Source organism: Ceratotherium simum, chromosome 13 (assembly GCF_057802395.1).
Source record: "Ceratotherium simum simum isolate JZ-2026a chromosome 13, ASM5780239v1, whole genome shotgun sequence".
NCBI classification, from domain to species: Eukaryota; Metazoa; Chordata; class Mammalia; order Perissodactyla; family Rhinocerotidae; genus Ceratotherium; species Ceratotherium simum.
This window is the reverse complement of record NC_141912.1, coordinates 32,565,527-32,582,025: the sequence shown is the minus strand read 5'-3', so window position 1 is coordinate 32,582,025 and position 16,499 is coordinate 32,565,527. Positions and strand designations below refer to the sequence as shown.

The window sequence follows — 16,499 nt, the reverse complement described above, 5'->3', positions numbered from 1 at the left end:
TAGGATCAGCTAGAGCCTGGAAATACAGTGAAGAGCAAAATAAGACCCTGGTGATATGGAGCTTGCATTGTCATGAGGGAGATGGACATTTAGCAGAAATGACAAAGATAAATGAAATCACTACTGAGCCAATTGCTGTGAGGAAAAAGTTCATGATACCAGGAAAGCAGATAACCTGGAGACCTAATAAATCCCCTACCACTATGATCAATAATACCTAATAGATGTAAAAGATATATGGCATATGAAACAAAAAACAGAATTATATACAATTATTAACAATCACAGAACGAGAAAAAGCCCTTGGAAATTAAAAATATGATCATACAAATGAATAATTCAGTAGATGAACTGGAAGGTTAAAGTCATACTCCCACTAAGTAGTACAGATGGAAAGTCATGGCAAGCAGGAGAGAAGACCTATAAGAATATTAGTCTATCAATCAAGGGATTCCAACACATTAATAATACCAGTTTCAGAAAGAGTGGAGAGTAAGAAATGAGAAAAATATAAATCAAGCAAACTTCTCAAATTTACAGATAAAAATTTTCATTTTGAATGGCCTAACCAAGTTCTTAGTACAGTAGATGAAAACAGACCCACACTGTGACAATCACAATGTAATTTCAGAAAGAGGGTGGAAAAGAAGAGACCTTTAGAAAAGAAGAAAACTTCAAGAGGCGAAAAACATAGGCCTGGAGGCTAGAAGATGTTGCAGCAATGCCTTCCAAATTCTGAGGAAAAAATATTCCAATATGAAGTTCTATACCAAGTCAAGATGTGAGTAAGGACTGGGGCAACCTAAAGACATTTCAGATGTTTAGAGTTTCAATGTTTTATTTCCATGTTCCCTTCATCAGGATACTACTGGGCAAACTGGGGAACAATAATGGAGAAAACCAGAAAAAGGGCGAAAATGGGATCCAGGCAACAGGGGAGCCAGAAGAAGAGAGAGACAAAGGGCTCCCCAGGACGAGGTGAAGGAGGTCTAGGATGTAGGCCCTGCCCTAGGTGTGCAGGGAACCAATCCAGGTGTGGCAGGACTGAGGGCTGTGGGACAGGTGTCTTCACAAAGATGAAGTTGGTAGAATAACTGATGTGCTTAAATATGTTCATGAACATTTAGACTCTGGGGAGAGTAGTGGAATGATTTAGCAATGAATACAACAGAAACTAAGCAAATGAGGAGGCAAGATATTTAACTCCAGGGAACATAAAAAGGTGATTCAAGAAAGGAAAAATAATCATATCTACTAAATTCTCAGTTATGACTAACATTTACATGGTCATAATAATGCAGACACTGCACATTGAGCTCATCAAAATTGTAAAGTGATTATATTGGGAGGATGAGAGTGTGTGTGAAAGAAGAGCCAATTCACTAACACTGAAAAACAAAGCAGTATTATAAGCAGGGTATTTAGAAGCATAGAAGTAACAATTAGAGAATCAGCTGAAAGAACTAAGGTTGTCTCTGAGATTCAGGAAATGGGAGGGGACATCTGTCTTCATAAGAAAGCCTTGTAAAAGTATTGGACTTTTTAAACCATGTACATATATCCGTTTGATAAAAATAAAAAGACAGCATGGTAGGTGAGAGAATGGACTCAGGAATTGTCCTATAAAGAGTGTCATAGAAATGGAGCAGAAGGGCCGGCCCTGTGGCTTGGTGGTTAAGTGCGCGCGCTGCGATGCTGGTGGCCCGGGTTCGGATCCCGGGTGCGCATCGAGGCACCACTTCTCCGTTCATCCTGAGGCCGAGTCCCACATACAGCAACTAGAAGGATGTGCAGCTACGACATACAACTATCCACTGGGGCTTTGGGGGGAAAAATAAAATAAATAAAATCTTTTAAAAAAAAAAAAAAAAAAGAAATGGAGCAGTAATTGGAGGGAGACATGGCATCGATTGGTGGATTTTTATGGGAGGATTTTGTTTTGGTTTATTCACTTTCGTTTGAGTTGTTTTTGTTTTTTAAAGAGAGATATTACAGCATGTTTGTATCCAGGAATGAATGAGCCAGTAGTGAGTGGGAAGTTGATGATGAAGGGGAGGGAGGGGACCTGATCCTTTGCCCAAGCTGAGAGGTGGCCTTAGACAGGAGCAGGACCATCCATCATCACTGCTGTGAAAGCAGAAGGTACAGGTACAGATGTGGGGAGGTGGGGGGATGATGGTGCAGTTCCCACCTGAGTCCTTTTTCTTCTGAGTGAAAAAAGAAATAAGCTCATCACTTTAGAGTGGGGAGTGGGGAAGGAGTGGAGGGGTGAGGAGGGAGGAGAAAGTAAGACACAGCCCCCTCAGGAGGTGTGAGAGCGAAATGCCTCAGTAAATGGCATCTGGAGAGAGCAGGGCTGGGGGCCATTGAGCTCCATGCTCACCAACTTAGAGAGAGAGTTCCAGCACTGGGGCAGCAGCAGGATGATATATTCTAGACTTGGAGAAAATGCAACACAATATCTCCAAGTGTGAGGTTTACAGTTATTTTTACTTTGTCATGTGTAACTTTTAACATTTTATAATTTTTCTACAGTGAATATATATTATATCGTACATAGTACATTATATGCATACATCATAATCAGAATAAAGAAGCTATGTTTAAATTTTTAAAAGAGAAGCTGATGGGTAGGAAAGTCTAGCGCTCGGGGCACAGAGCTGGAAGTGCTGGGCTCCATGTCTGGGCAATGAACTCACAGAACCTTTCTCCATTTCTCAGGGCACCGTTCTTTGTGGAGGCCAAGCAGGATCTTTCTCTTCTTTTTGGGGTGTCGTCATTTATTATTATCTTGTCAGTTCTTTGATGCTTTTAAGAAGATGGTTTTTGTCATTTACATGGCATTTTTAGCTATTTTCAGTAGGATGATTGGTCCATACAATGTAGCCCACATTTTTCAGTACTGGGAATTCTAATGCAAAATAGCTCAGTGAAAAGCTGATTGGTCTTCGAGTAGAGGATCAGAATCTGAGGGTGATCTGTGAAGAGTTGTACAAGTGTATGGGATTTTAATGTAATTTATTTTTGAAAACATTATTCACGCGCACACAAGAGAATTCAAATCATACTCAAGAATGTACAAAAATAAATGCCACATCATCACCCTCATCTCTCAGTCACCTGAGTCCTCTACCCAGAAACCATTACAGTTAACAATTTCTCATTTTTCTTCCTGGAAAAGATATATCTGTGAATTAACCTGTACTGTTAAGTAGAAAATATTCAGTCTTTCACTGTGAAGTATGCTATCAGCTATAAGTTTTTCACGGATGCCCTGTATCAAATTGAAGAAGTGGCCTTTTATTTTTAGTGTGCCAAGAGATTTTATTGTGAATGGGTGTTGAATTTTTAAAATGCCTTTCAAAGATGATCCTATGGTTATTGTTCTTTATTCTATTAATATGATACATTAGATTGATGTCTATATATTCATCCAAACTTGCATCCTGAGATAAAACTTGGTGGGTCATAATATGTTGGTTCATTTTGCTGATATTTCCTTTAGGAGTCATGAGAGACATTGGTCTGAAGTTACCTTTTGATATGTTTGTCTTGTTTTGGTATCAGCACGATAACAGCTTCATAAAATGATTTGGAAAGTGTTTCTTCCACCTCTGTTTTCTCCAAGAGTTTGTGTAGGAATGTATTAATACTTACATTTTTTATGGAATTCACCAGTGCAGCCATCTGAGCCAGGAGTTTTCTTTGTGGAATATTTTTTAATTATGAATTTAATACCTTTAAGTCATACAGGGTTACTTAGGTTTCCTATTTCTTCTTAATTCAGTTTGGTAACTTGTGTCTTTAAAGGAATTTGTTGGGTTCAGGATGTGGGGGAAGAGGGAGAATCTCCCTCTGCCCTTTTCCTTAAGGTTCTTATGGATGGCCAAATAATTAACAAGACAGGTTAGCAGAAGAAAATAATACCAAGTTTAATAACATGTATACATGGGAGAAAGCAGGGACACTGCATTTCTCAACACAATAGCAGAAATTCTCGTCTTAAATACCATGTTCAGCCAACGACAAAGGAGGATGTTGGGGGTGGAGGGAGTCAGTTACAGGAGATTACCACTAAAGCACAGTAAACAAGAGTAAGGTTATTATGCAGATTTAAGGCCTCACCTTCCACACTGATAAGCCTCTAGAAATGAGGCCATCCCCCCCTCTTCCCAAAACAGAGAGGGAGATACCTTTACAAATGGAGATTTCCCTTATAAATGTAAATATTTGTCTGGCAACTCCTTGCAGGGCCATCCAGAGAATGTGGCCAGAGAGACAGAACTTCCGATAAGATGGGCTTGTTGGTGCCTTTCCTATTGTAACATTTATCCTACATTATCTTTACAGCCATCATGATAGGTCTGTTCCAGGAAGGAGCCACCATGTCAAATTTTTTAGTCAGTTAGTGGGGGGGGTCAAATGTCCCTCAGAGAAAACAATCAAGGTAAAGAGATATATTTTAAGATGGCCAAATCTTGATCTCCCACAAGGTTCAAGATGGCAATGTAGGATCTCGAACTCACCTCCTCCCAGGGACACACCAAGTCTACAGCTACATATGGAACAATTTCCTCTGAAAAAATCCTGAAAACTAGTGGATGGACCCCTTCACATTGGGAAAATGAGAAAAAAACATATTGAGTGGGCAAAAAAGGCTGAGACAAATCTTACAATAAATCCCACCCCCACACAGAGACCCACAATTAGGAGAGAAATCAAAACCTGGTGCTTCTCCAGGTCTGCCCCACCCGCTAGAACACTGATTTAATCCAGCTCAGCCAGGGCAGGTAGCCCACCCTAGAGACTGGCCCCACCCAACAACAAGCCCTCAGGCAACTTGTGGGCCTGCATAGATTGGTGATTGTATTCTCTGCAGCCTGGCAACTGAGCCGACTTCAGTGGGGCAGGGCGTGCACAAGCGGCAGGTGGAGAGTGTGGGGCGCTGGTGGAGTGTGTGGGGATCCCGCAGTGGAGAGACTAGGTCCACTTTGGGAGTTTGGGGCGTGCACATGGGGCAGAACTGTGTTGACTGTGTGTGTGGTCCTGTGGGTGGCAGGGCTTGTCAGCTGCAGAAGACTTGTGCTGAAGCCTGAAACAATTGGGTGCTCTCGTGCCTGAGGCCAGCCCCACCCAGCTGCAATCCTCAGAGAGCTGACAAGAGACCTAAAGGCTGGAGGTTTATAGCAATTGTAAGGCCCTGAGCCTAACAACCTGCCACACTGGGGGCCTACTCACTTAAAAGAAATACTGCAACACAAATGTGGTATTAGAACTTGCAGCCAACTGTGCTGGGGCTCCCCACACCTGAGAAAGAGACTGAAGGGCCCACAACAACTACAAGCAGCTGAGCATTACAACACCTGGCCAGGAGCATAACTTGGCCTCCCTGGGCGCCTACAGGGAAAGCAAACAGGCCACAACAGAAGTACACACGTAGTCCACATAGGGGTCGCCCCTGGAACATTGAGATCTGAGGGACGCACACTGCAGGCCTCCTAAGCCAACACTTACATAAGGTCACCTATCCAAGAGCAGGAGGTGTAGCTGACCTACCTAATACGTAGACACAAGCACAGGGAAAGAGGCAAAATGAGGAGGCAAATGAATACATTCCAAGTAAGGGAACAGGACAAAACCCCAGAAAAGGAACTAAGTGAAACAGAAATGAGCAACCTACCCAACAGAGAGTTCAAACAAAGAGTGTTAAGGATGCTCACTGATCTGGGGAGAAGAATAGATGAACTCAGTGAGAATGTCAATAAAGAAATGGAAGATATAAAAAAGAACCAATCAGAAATGAAGACTACAATACTGGAAATGAAAAATTCACTAGAGGGACTCAAAAGCAGAGTAGAGAATACAGAGGAACGGATATGCGAGCTGGAAGAAAGACTAGAAGAAATTACCCAAGCTGAACAGGTAAAAGAGAAAAGAATTAAAAAGAGTAAGGACAGTCTAAGGGACCTCTGGGACAACATCAAGCGCACTAACATCCGTGTTATAGGTGTCCCAGAAGGAGAAGAGAGAAACAAAGGGGCAGAGAATCTATTTCAAGAAATAATAGATGAAAACTTCCCTAACCTAAGGGAGGAAAGAGACATCCAGGTACAGGAAGCACAGAGAGCCCCAAACAAGATAAACCCAAAGAGGCCCACACCAAGACACATCATAATCAAAATGTCCGGAATTAAAGATAAAGAGATAATCCTAAAAGCCACAAGAGAAAGACAAGTTACATACAAAGGAAGCCCCATAAGGCTATCAGCTGACTTATCAGCAGAAAACTTACAGGCTAGAAGAGAATGGCATGATATATTTAAAGTGCTAAAAGGAAAAAACTTACAGCCAAGAATACTCTACCCAGCAAGGTTATCATTCAAAATGGAAGGAGAGATCAAAAATTTCCCAGAGAAGCAAAAATTAAAGGAGTTTGTCACCAAGAAATCAGTGCTACAAGAAATGTTAAAGGGACTGATTTAAGGGGAAAAGAGAAGACCACAAATAGGAAAAATTATCTATTTCCATGATAAGAGGGTAATGGATACAAATGCACAAAAAAGAGGTTAGATATGATATCAAACACATAAAAGGAGGGAGGAGGGGAGTTAAAGAGTAGAGCTTTCAGACAGAGGTCAAACTAAAGAGACCATCAATTCTGTATAGAAGAAGAAAGGAACAGAGAAGGACTACTAAAACACTGAGAAAAAAAAAAAGTTAAAAAATGGCAGTAAGTACATACTTATCAATAGCTACTTTAAAGGTCAATGGACTAAATGCTCCAATTAAAAGGCATAGGGTGGCTGATTGGATAAAAAAAACAAGACCCATATATATGCTGCATACAACAGACACACTTCAAACATAAAGACACTCACAAACTGAAAGTGAAGGGATGGAAAAAGATACTCCACGCAAATGGCAATGAAAAGAAAGCTGGGGTAACAGTACTCATATCAGACAAAACAGACTTTAGAACAAAAACTGTAAAAAAAGACAAAGAAGGGCATTACATAATGATCAAGGGAACAATCCAACAAGAGAATATAACACTTGTAAATATCTACGCACCCAATGTAGGTGCACCTAAAGATATAAAACAATTATTAACAGACATAAAAACAGAAATAGACAGTAACACAATAATAGTAGGGGACTTTAACACTCCACTTACACCAATGGATAGATCATCCAAACAGAAGATCAATAAGGAAACATTGGCCTAAATGACACACTACAACAGATGGACCTAGGAGATATATACAGAGCATTCCATCCAAAAACCAAAGAATACACGTTCTTTTCAAATGCACATGGAACATTCTCCAGGATTGATCACGTATTAGACCACAAAACAAGTCTCCATAAATTTAAGAAGATTGAAATAATACCAAGCATCTTTTCTGACCACAACGGTATGAAACTAGAAATCAACTATAGGAAGAAAATCAGAAAAGCCACAAATAGTGGAGATTAAACAAAATGCTACTGAACAACGACTGGGTCAATGAAGAAATCAAAGAAGATATCAAAAAATACCTGGAGACAAATGAAAATGAAAATACAACATACCAGAATGTATGGGATACAGCAAAAGCGGTTCTAAGAGGGAAGTTTATAGCAATACAGGCCTATCTCAACAAACAAGAAAAATCTCAAATAAGCAATCTAACGATGCACCTAAAGGAACTGGAAAAAGAGGAAGAAACAAAGCCCAAAATCAGTAGAAGAAGGGAAATAATAAAAATCAGAGCAGAAATAAATGAAATAGAGACCAAAAAAACAATAGAAAAAATTAAGAAAACCAAGAGCTGGTTCTTTGAAAAGATAAACAAAATTGACAGACCTTTAGCTAGAATCACCAAGAAAAAAAGAGAGAAGGCACAAATAAGTAAAATCAGAAATGAAAGAGGAGAAATTACAACAGACACCTCAGAAATACAAAAGATTATAAGAGACTACTATGAAAAGCTATATGCCAACCAATTCGACAATCTGGAAGAAATGGATAAATTCTTAGAATCATACAACCTTCCAAAACTGGATCAAGAAGAAGTAGAGAATTTGAATAGACCAATCACCAGTAAGGAGATCGAAACAGTAATCCAAAACCTCCCCAAAATAAAAGTCCAGGACCAGACGGCTTCCCTGGTGAATTCTACCAAACATTCAAAGAAGACTTAATACCTATCCTTCTCATACTCTTCCAAAAAATTGAGGAGGGGGGGAAGCTCCCTAACTCATTCTACGCAGCCGACATTACCCTGATACCAAAACCACACAAGGACCAGAAAAAAAAAGGAAATTACAGGCCAATATCACTGATGAACATCGATGTGAAAATCCTCAACAAAATACTAGCAATCGCGTACAACAATATGTTAAAAAGATTATACACCATGATCAAGTGGGATTTATTCCAGGTATGCAGGGATGGTTTAACATTCGCAAATCAATCAACGTGATACACCACATTAATAAAATGAAGAATAAAAATCACATGGTCATCTCAATAGATGCAGAGAAAGCATTTCACAAGATACAGCATCCATTTATGATAAAAACTCTGAATAAAATGGGTATAGAAGGAAAGTACCTCAATATAATAAAGACCATATATGAGAAACCCACAGCTAATATCATCCTCAATGGCGAAAAACTGAAAGCTATCCCTCTAAGAACAGGAACCAGACAAGGATGCCCACTCTCACCTCTCCTATTTAACATAGTACTGGAAGTCCTAGCCAGAGCAATCAGGCAAGAGAAAGAAATAAAAGGGATCCAAATTGGAAAGGAAGAAGTGAAACTGTCACTATTTGCAGATGACATGATTTTATATATAGAAAACCCTAAAGAATCCACCAGAAAACTTTTAGAAGTAATAAACGAATATGGTAAAGTTGCAGGATACAAAATCAACATACAAAAATCAGTTGCATTTCCATACACTAACAATGAAGTAGCAGAAAGAGAAATTAAGACTACCATCTCATTTACAATTGCAACAAAAAGAACAAAATACCTAGGAATAAACTTAACCAAAGAGGTGAAAGATCTGTACACTGAAAACTATAAAACATTGCTGAAAGAAATTGCAGAAGACACAAAGAAATGGAAAGATATTCCGTGCTCTTGGATTGGAAGAATTAACATAGTTAAGATGTCCATACTTCCTAAAGCCATCTATAGATTCAATGCAATCCCTATCAAAGTTCCAACAACATTTTTCACAGAAATAGAACAAAGAATCCTAAAATTTATATGGAACAACAAAAGACCCCAAATAGCTAAAGATATCCTGAGAAAAAAGAACAAAACTGGAGATATCACACTCCCTGATTTCAAAATATACTACACAGCTATAGTAACCAAAACAGCATGATACTGGCACAAAAACAGACACACAGATCAATGGAATAGAATCAAAAGCCCAGAAATAAACCCACACATCTATGGACAGCTAATCTTTGACAAAGGAGCCAAGAACATACAATGGAGTAAAGAAAGTCTCTTCAACAAATGGTGTTGGGAAAACTGGATAGCCACACGCAAAAAAGTGAAAGTAGACCCTTACCTTACACCATACACAAAAATTAACTCCAAATGGATAAAAGACTTGAATGTAAGACCTGAAACTATGAAACTTCTAGAAGAAAACATAGGCAGTACGCTCTTCGACATCGGTCTTAGCAACATATTGTCAAGCACCATATCTGACCAGGCAAGAGAAACAATAGAAAAAATAAACAAATGGGACTACATCAAACTAAAAAGCTTCTGCACAGCAAAGGAAACCATCCACAAAACGAAAAGACAACCTAACAATTGGGAGAAAATATTTGCAAACCATACATCTGATAAGGGCTTAAGCTCCAAAATATATAAAGAACTCATGCATCTCAACAACAAAAAAACTACCAACCCAATTAAAAAATGGGCAAAAGACCTGAACAGACATTTCTCCAAAGAAGATATACAGATGGCCAACAAACACATGAAAAGATGTTCAAAATCATTAACTATCAGGGAAATGCAAATCAAAACTACAATGAGATATCACCTCACGCCGGTCAGATGGCTATAATTAACAAGACAGGAAACAACATGTGTTGGAGAGGATGTGGAGGGGAGGGAACTCTCATACACTGCTGGTGGCAGTGAAAACTGGTGCAGCCACTATGGAAAACAGTATGGAGATTCCTCAAGAAATCAAGCATAGAACTACCATATGATCCAGCTATTCCACTGCTGGGTATTTATCCAAAGAACTTGAAAACACCAATTTGCAAAGGTACATGCACCCTGTGTTCATTGCAGCGTTATTCACAATAGCCAAGACTTGGAAGCAACCTAAGTGCCCATCAAGGGACGAATGGATAAAGAAGCTGTGGTATATATACACAATGGAATACTACTCAGCCATAAGAAACGATGAAATCCAGCCATTTGTGACAACATGGATGGACATTGAGGGTATAATGCAAAGTGAAATAAGTCAGAGGGAGAAGGTCATATACCGTATGATTTCCTTCATTAAGTAGTAGATAATAACAACAATAAAGAAACACATAGGGACAGAGATTGGATTGGTGGTTACCAGAGGGGAAGGGGGGAGGGAGGAGGGTGAAAGGGATAATTCAGTACATGTGTGGTGATGGGTTGTAATTGGTATTTTGGTGGTGAACATGATGTAGTCCATGCAGAAATTGAAGTACAATGATGTACACCTGAAATTTTTACAATGTTATAAACCAATGTTACTGCAATAAACAAAAAATTTATATAAAAAAAAAAAAAACAATCCAAAGAGGCTTATGCACCCCTATGTTCATTGCAGCATTATTCACCATAGCCAAGAAGTGGAAGCAACCTAAGCGTCCCTCGACTGACGACTGGATTAAGAAAATGTGGTATATATATACAATGGATTACTACTCAGCCATAAAAAAAGACAAAATCGTCCCATTTGCAACAACATGGATGGGCCTGGAGCGTATTATGTTAAGTGAAATAAGCCAGAAAGAGAAAGATAAACACTGTATGATCTCACTCATATGTGGAATATAAACCAACACATGGACAGAGAAAACTGGACTGTGGTTACCAGGGCAGTGGGGGTGGGGGGTGGGGGGTGGGGGGTGGGCACAAGGGGTGAAGGGAGTCATATATGTGGTGATGGACAAACAAAAATGTACAACCCAAAATTTCACAATGTTAGAAACCATTAAAACATCAATAATAAAAAAAAAATCACATGACCATCTCAATAGATGCAAAGAAAGCATTTGACAAGATACAGCATCCATTTATGACAAAAACTCTGAATAAAATTGGTATAGAAGGAAAGCACCTCAACATAATAAAGACCATACATGAGAAACCCACTGCTAATATCATCTTCAATGGCGAAAAACTGAAAGCTATCCCTCTAAGAACAGGAACCAGACAAGGATGCCCACTCTCACCTCTCCTATTTAACATAGTACTGGAAGTCCTAGCCAGAGCAATCAGGCAAGAGAAAGAAATAAAAGGGATCCAAATTGGAAAGGAAGAAGTGAAACTGTCACTATTTGCAGATGACATGATTTTATATATAGAAAACCCTAAAGAATCCACCAGAAAACTTTTAGAAGTAATAAACGAATATGGTAAAGTTGCAGGATACAAAATCAACATACAAAAATCAGTTGCATTTCTATACACTAACAACGAAGTAGCAGAAAGAGAAATTAAGAATACCACCCCATTTACAAGTGCAACAAAAAGAATAAAATACTTAGGAATAAACTTAACCAAAGAGGTGAAAGATCTGTGCACCGAAAACTATAAAACATTGCTGAAAGAAATTGAAGAAGACACAAAGAAATGGAAAGATATTCTGTGCTCTTGGATTGGAAGAATTAACATAGTTAAGATGTCCATACTTCCTAAAGCAATCTATAGATTCAATGCAATCCCTATCAAAGTTCCAACAACATTTTTCACAGAAATAGAGCAAAGAATCCTAAAATTTATATGGAACAACAAAAGACCCCGAATAGCTAAAGGAATCCTGAGAAAAAAGGACAAAGCTGGAGGTATCACACTCCCTGATTTCAAAATATACTACAAAGCTATAGTAACCAAAACAGCATGGTACTGGCTCAAAAACAGACACACAGATCAATGGAATAGAATCAAAAGCCCAGAAATAAACCCACACATCTATGGACAGCTAATCTTTGACAAAGGAGCCAAGAACATACAATGGAGAAAACAAAGTCTCTTCAACAAATGGTGTTGGGAAAACTAGATAGCCACATGCAAAAAAATGAAAGTAGACCCTTACCTTACACCATACACAAAAATTAACTCCAAATGGATTAAAGACTTGAATGTAAGACCTGAAACTATGCAACTTCTAGAAGAAAACATAGGCAGTACGGTCTTTGACATCGGTCTTAGCAACATATTTTCAAGCACCATGTCTGACTGGGCAAGAGAAACAATAGAAAAAATAAACAAATGGGACTACATCAAACTAAAAAGCTTCTGCACAGCAAAGGAGACCATCAACAAAACGAAAAGACAACCTAACAATTGGGAGAAGATATTTGCAAACCATACATCTGATAAGGGCTTAATCTCCAAAATATATAAATTACTCATGCATCTCAACAAAAAAAAAAATACCAACCCAATTAAAAAATGGGCAAAAGACCTGAACAGACATTTCTCCAAAGTAGATATACAGATGGCCAACAAACACATGAAAAGATGTTCAAAATCATTAACTATCAGGGAAATGCAAATCAAAACTACAATGAGATATCACCTCACGCCGGTCAGAATGGTTATAATTAACCAGACAGGAAACAACAAGTGTTGGAGAGGATGTGGAGAGGAGGGAACTCTCATACACTGCTGGTGGGAGTGCAAACTGGTGCAGCCACTATGGAAAACAGTATGGAGATTCCTCAAAAAATCAACGATAGAACTACCATATGATCCAGCTATTCCACTGCTAGGTATATATCCAAAGAACTTGAAAACACCAATGCATAAAGATATATGCACCCCTGTGTTCATTGCAGCGTTATTCACAATAGCCAAGACTTGGAAGCAACCTAAGTGCCCATCAAGGACGAATGGATAGAGAAGTGGTATATATACACAATGGAATACTACTCAGCCATAAGAAACGATGAAATCCAGCCATTTGTGACAACATGGATGGACATTGAGGGTATAATGCAAAGTGAAATAAGTCAGAGGGAGAAGGTCAAATACCGTATGATTTCCTTCATTAAGTAGTAGATAATAACAACAATAAACAAACACATAGAGAGAGATTGGATTGGTGGTTACCAGAGGGGAAGGGGAGAGGGGGGAGGGCGAAAGGGATAATTCAGCACATGTGTGTGGTGATGGGTTGTAATTAGTATTTGGGTGGTGAACATGATGTACTCTATGCAGAAATAGAAGTATAATGATGTACACCTGAAATTTATACACTGTTATAAACCAATGTTACTGCAATAAACAAAAAAAGACAGGGCGGAAAAGCCCTTGCCAGCTCTTCCCGGGTTGGGGGGCCTGGTGGACCCGCAGCCTCGTGGTGAATCTCGGACCCAGATTCGGGGAGACCCCGGCGCGGCCATTGGGATGGGGGACCCGGCCCGCCTCGCTCACCAGCCTCGCTCTGGTTGTAGTAGCCGCGCAGGTTGTTAAGTTCCACTCGGAAAATCCGTGCATGCTCCTTGTAGATCCGCATCTCTTCTTGCCAATACTCCGGCCCCTCCTGCTCCATCCACGGCGCCCGCGGCTCCGCCCTCGGACTCGCGGCGTCGCTGTCGAACCGCACGAACTGCGTGTCGTCCACGTAGCCGACGGCGATGAAGCGGGGCTCCCCGCGGCCGGGCCGGGACACGGCGGTGTGGAAATACCTCAGGGAGTGGGAGCCTGGGGGCGGGGAGGGGCTGAGACCCGGCCCCACCCTCCTCCCGGCGCGGGTCCCCGGGTCCGAGGGTGATGGGGCCGAGGGGGGACTGCGCGTGAGACGGAAAAGGGGCGGCGGACGGAGAAGTGCGGAGACTTCGGCTGGAAAGAGGAGGGGGCGGGAGAGGGAGGGGTCAGGACGGGGCGGGGCCGAGGTGGGGGGAGGGGATCTGAGCAGATGTCCCTGGAGACGCGCCTTCCCCGGGGGTCCTGCGCCCCGGCTGCGCCGTCCCCTGGCTTCGCCCCCCGCAGAGGCCATTTCCTCCCGACCCCGCGCTCACCCGCCCAGGTCTGTGTCAGGACCAAGGCCCCCGAGAGCAGCAGGAAGAGGGTTCGGGGCGCCATGACCCGCATCTTCCGGGTCTGGGGAGACTTTGAGTCCTGGCGGGTGCGTGGAGACTTTATAACCCAGAACCGCGGAGACGCTGATTGGCTTCTCTAGAAACCGGACACGCAATGGGAGTGAGAACCGGAGCCGCGTCGTGAGTTTTCAGGCAGGAGGACCTGACAGGTAGTGAGAGGGAGAAGTGAAACTCAGGGAGATGGGGACTCTCCAACACTGAGCTTCCTCGCCCCAGACATTGCCCTCGGGCTGAGACCCTGAGAGCCACGTTCGGGGACCTGGGACTCTGCCCTGACCCCTCTCCTGCTGCACCGAAAGCTGTTTGTCACACTGTTTCCCTGAGTCCTGGCCCAGGGACTGTGTGAAGAAACCAGGGAGAGAACCCCTGGCTGGGCTCAACCCGTTTTCCTCCTCTTACTGGAATCACTCTTCCAGAAGTGGACTCCCTACCGCCCACCCCTTACCTCTCCCCCGGACTCCTAGAAGAAAACTCACCCCCAAGGAACTTGATGCCGGAGAGTGAGCTCGACCTGGGAATGGAGGTGGAGGGACAGGTGTTTTCTCTTTACACCTGGAGTGTAACAGCTAGATCTTAAGTTAGCATGAAGGAAGCCATCTTAGGGAAAGGAAGCAATATTGTAACTGTGATCCTGACTCACTAGTCTCTGTGAATACATTCTAGCCTGCACATAGCCTAGATGATTAGGCACTTCTCACTTTTGCAAAATACATGATGTGCTAGTTCTATGATTCTTACTTACATATATCTCTCAGCTGTGATAAGGATCACTTTATTCTCTGAGTTCCTCAGGAACATGATGACCTCCAGAAAGAAAAACTCTGTGTTGGTACACATCACAAATGACAGAAGAAAGAGATAATGAGGAGCCTTAAAGTTGGTCACACCAGATGGTCAACATCCCTAAACCCCCTCCTTCACTGCCCATTTCCCCTATGTAACTGCCTCAGGATTCTGTATGATTTTAAGATGGTTCTTTAGGACACTAGTCCACCATCTTCCGATTATACTAGCTAATTGTATAAATTTTCCTTTCTCCACCACCCGCTTGTTTGCAGTTGACTGGCGCTGGATTGCCGCGAGCAGAATGAGCCCCTTTTCACTCAGTTGCAAGAGGAGTTGTGCCTGAAAACACCAGATAGAGGTTCTCATAGAAACCAGGTTCCTTTTTGTTCATTAACTACACTGGGTAACACAATCTCGAATATCCTGAACATCAGGACTCTAATCTGTAAAAGAAGTGATTTTGGCCTCTTCATACAGAAATGTGTCTACACAGCACTGCAGTGACTCACGAAGCTCCTAAGTTTTACTTTCCCAGACAGTATGTCTGTGACTGCAGTTTGTTGTGTTTTAAAATGAGCTTCATTCCATAGCCCTGAGTGTGTCTGTGTGAGTCCCCTCATGTCCTCAGTACAAAGAAGCTCATGGAAGCACAGTTTGTTACTGTGTATTAATCACCTCAAAGTTGCAAGGTTGTTTTTTTTTTTCTGTTTTTGGTTTGTTTTTTTTTTTGGCTGAGGAAGATTCGCCCTGAGCTAACATCTGTTGCCAATCTTCCTCTATTTTGTATGTGAGCCACCACCACAGCATGGCCACCGACAGACTAGTGGTGTAGGTCCGTGCCGGGAACTGAGCCTGGGTCCCTAAAACGGAGTGTGCCAAACTCAACCCCTGGGCCACCGGGGGCTGGCCTAATAAAAACATTTAAAAAAAAAAAAAAAGAGTTGAAAGCCACTGCCTTGGCTGCAGAATCACCCAGGCATTTTTTTTTCCAAATTCTATTAATAACTTTATTTACTTTTACGCCATATACATTGGTATTATACTTTTAGCATATAGGTCCAGATAATGCTTCCTTTTAGTGTAACCACATACTGTCATTTTGGATTCTTCCGTAATGAAAACAGGGAGGAGGGAGAGAGAGAAGGAGAGAAGGAAGGAGAAAAGACAAAAGAAAATAAAAGAGAGAAGAGGAGAAGAATTGGAAACAGCGAGGAGAGAGAACATTTCCAAGTGAAAGGAAATCAAAGAGATCTAGACTAATAGAAATTGAGAGATTTATTGCTCATCTATTGCTGTGCTACAACCTACCCCAGAATTTAGTGGCTTAAAACAATAAATATCTATTACCTCAAAGAGATAGTACAATGACAAGCA

At 41.3% G+C, this 16,499-nt stretch overlaps 1 pseudogene; it reads right to left on the bottom strand.

Annotated features, from left to right (window-relative positions):
- The window catches only part of LOC147915664 (class I histocompatibility antigen, Gogo-C*0202 alpha chain-like), an 81,927-nt pseudogene extending 67,596 nt beyond the window's left edge, over positions 1–14,331 (bottom strand).
- Positions 14,332–16,499: the final 2,168 nt, after the last annotated feature.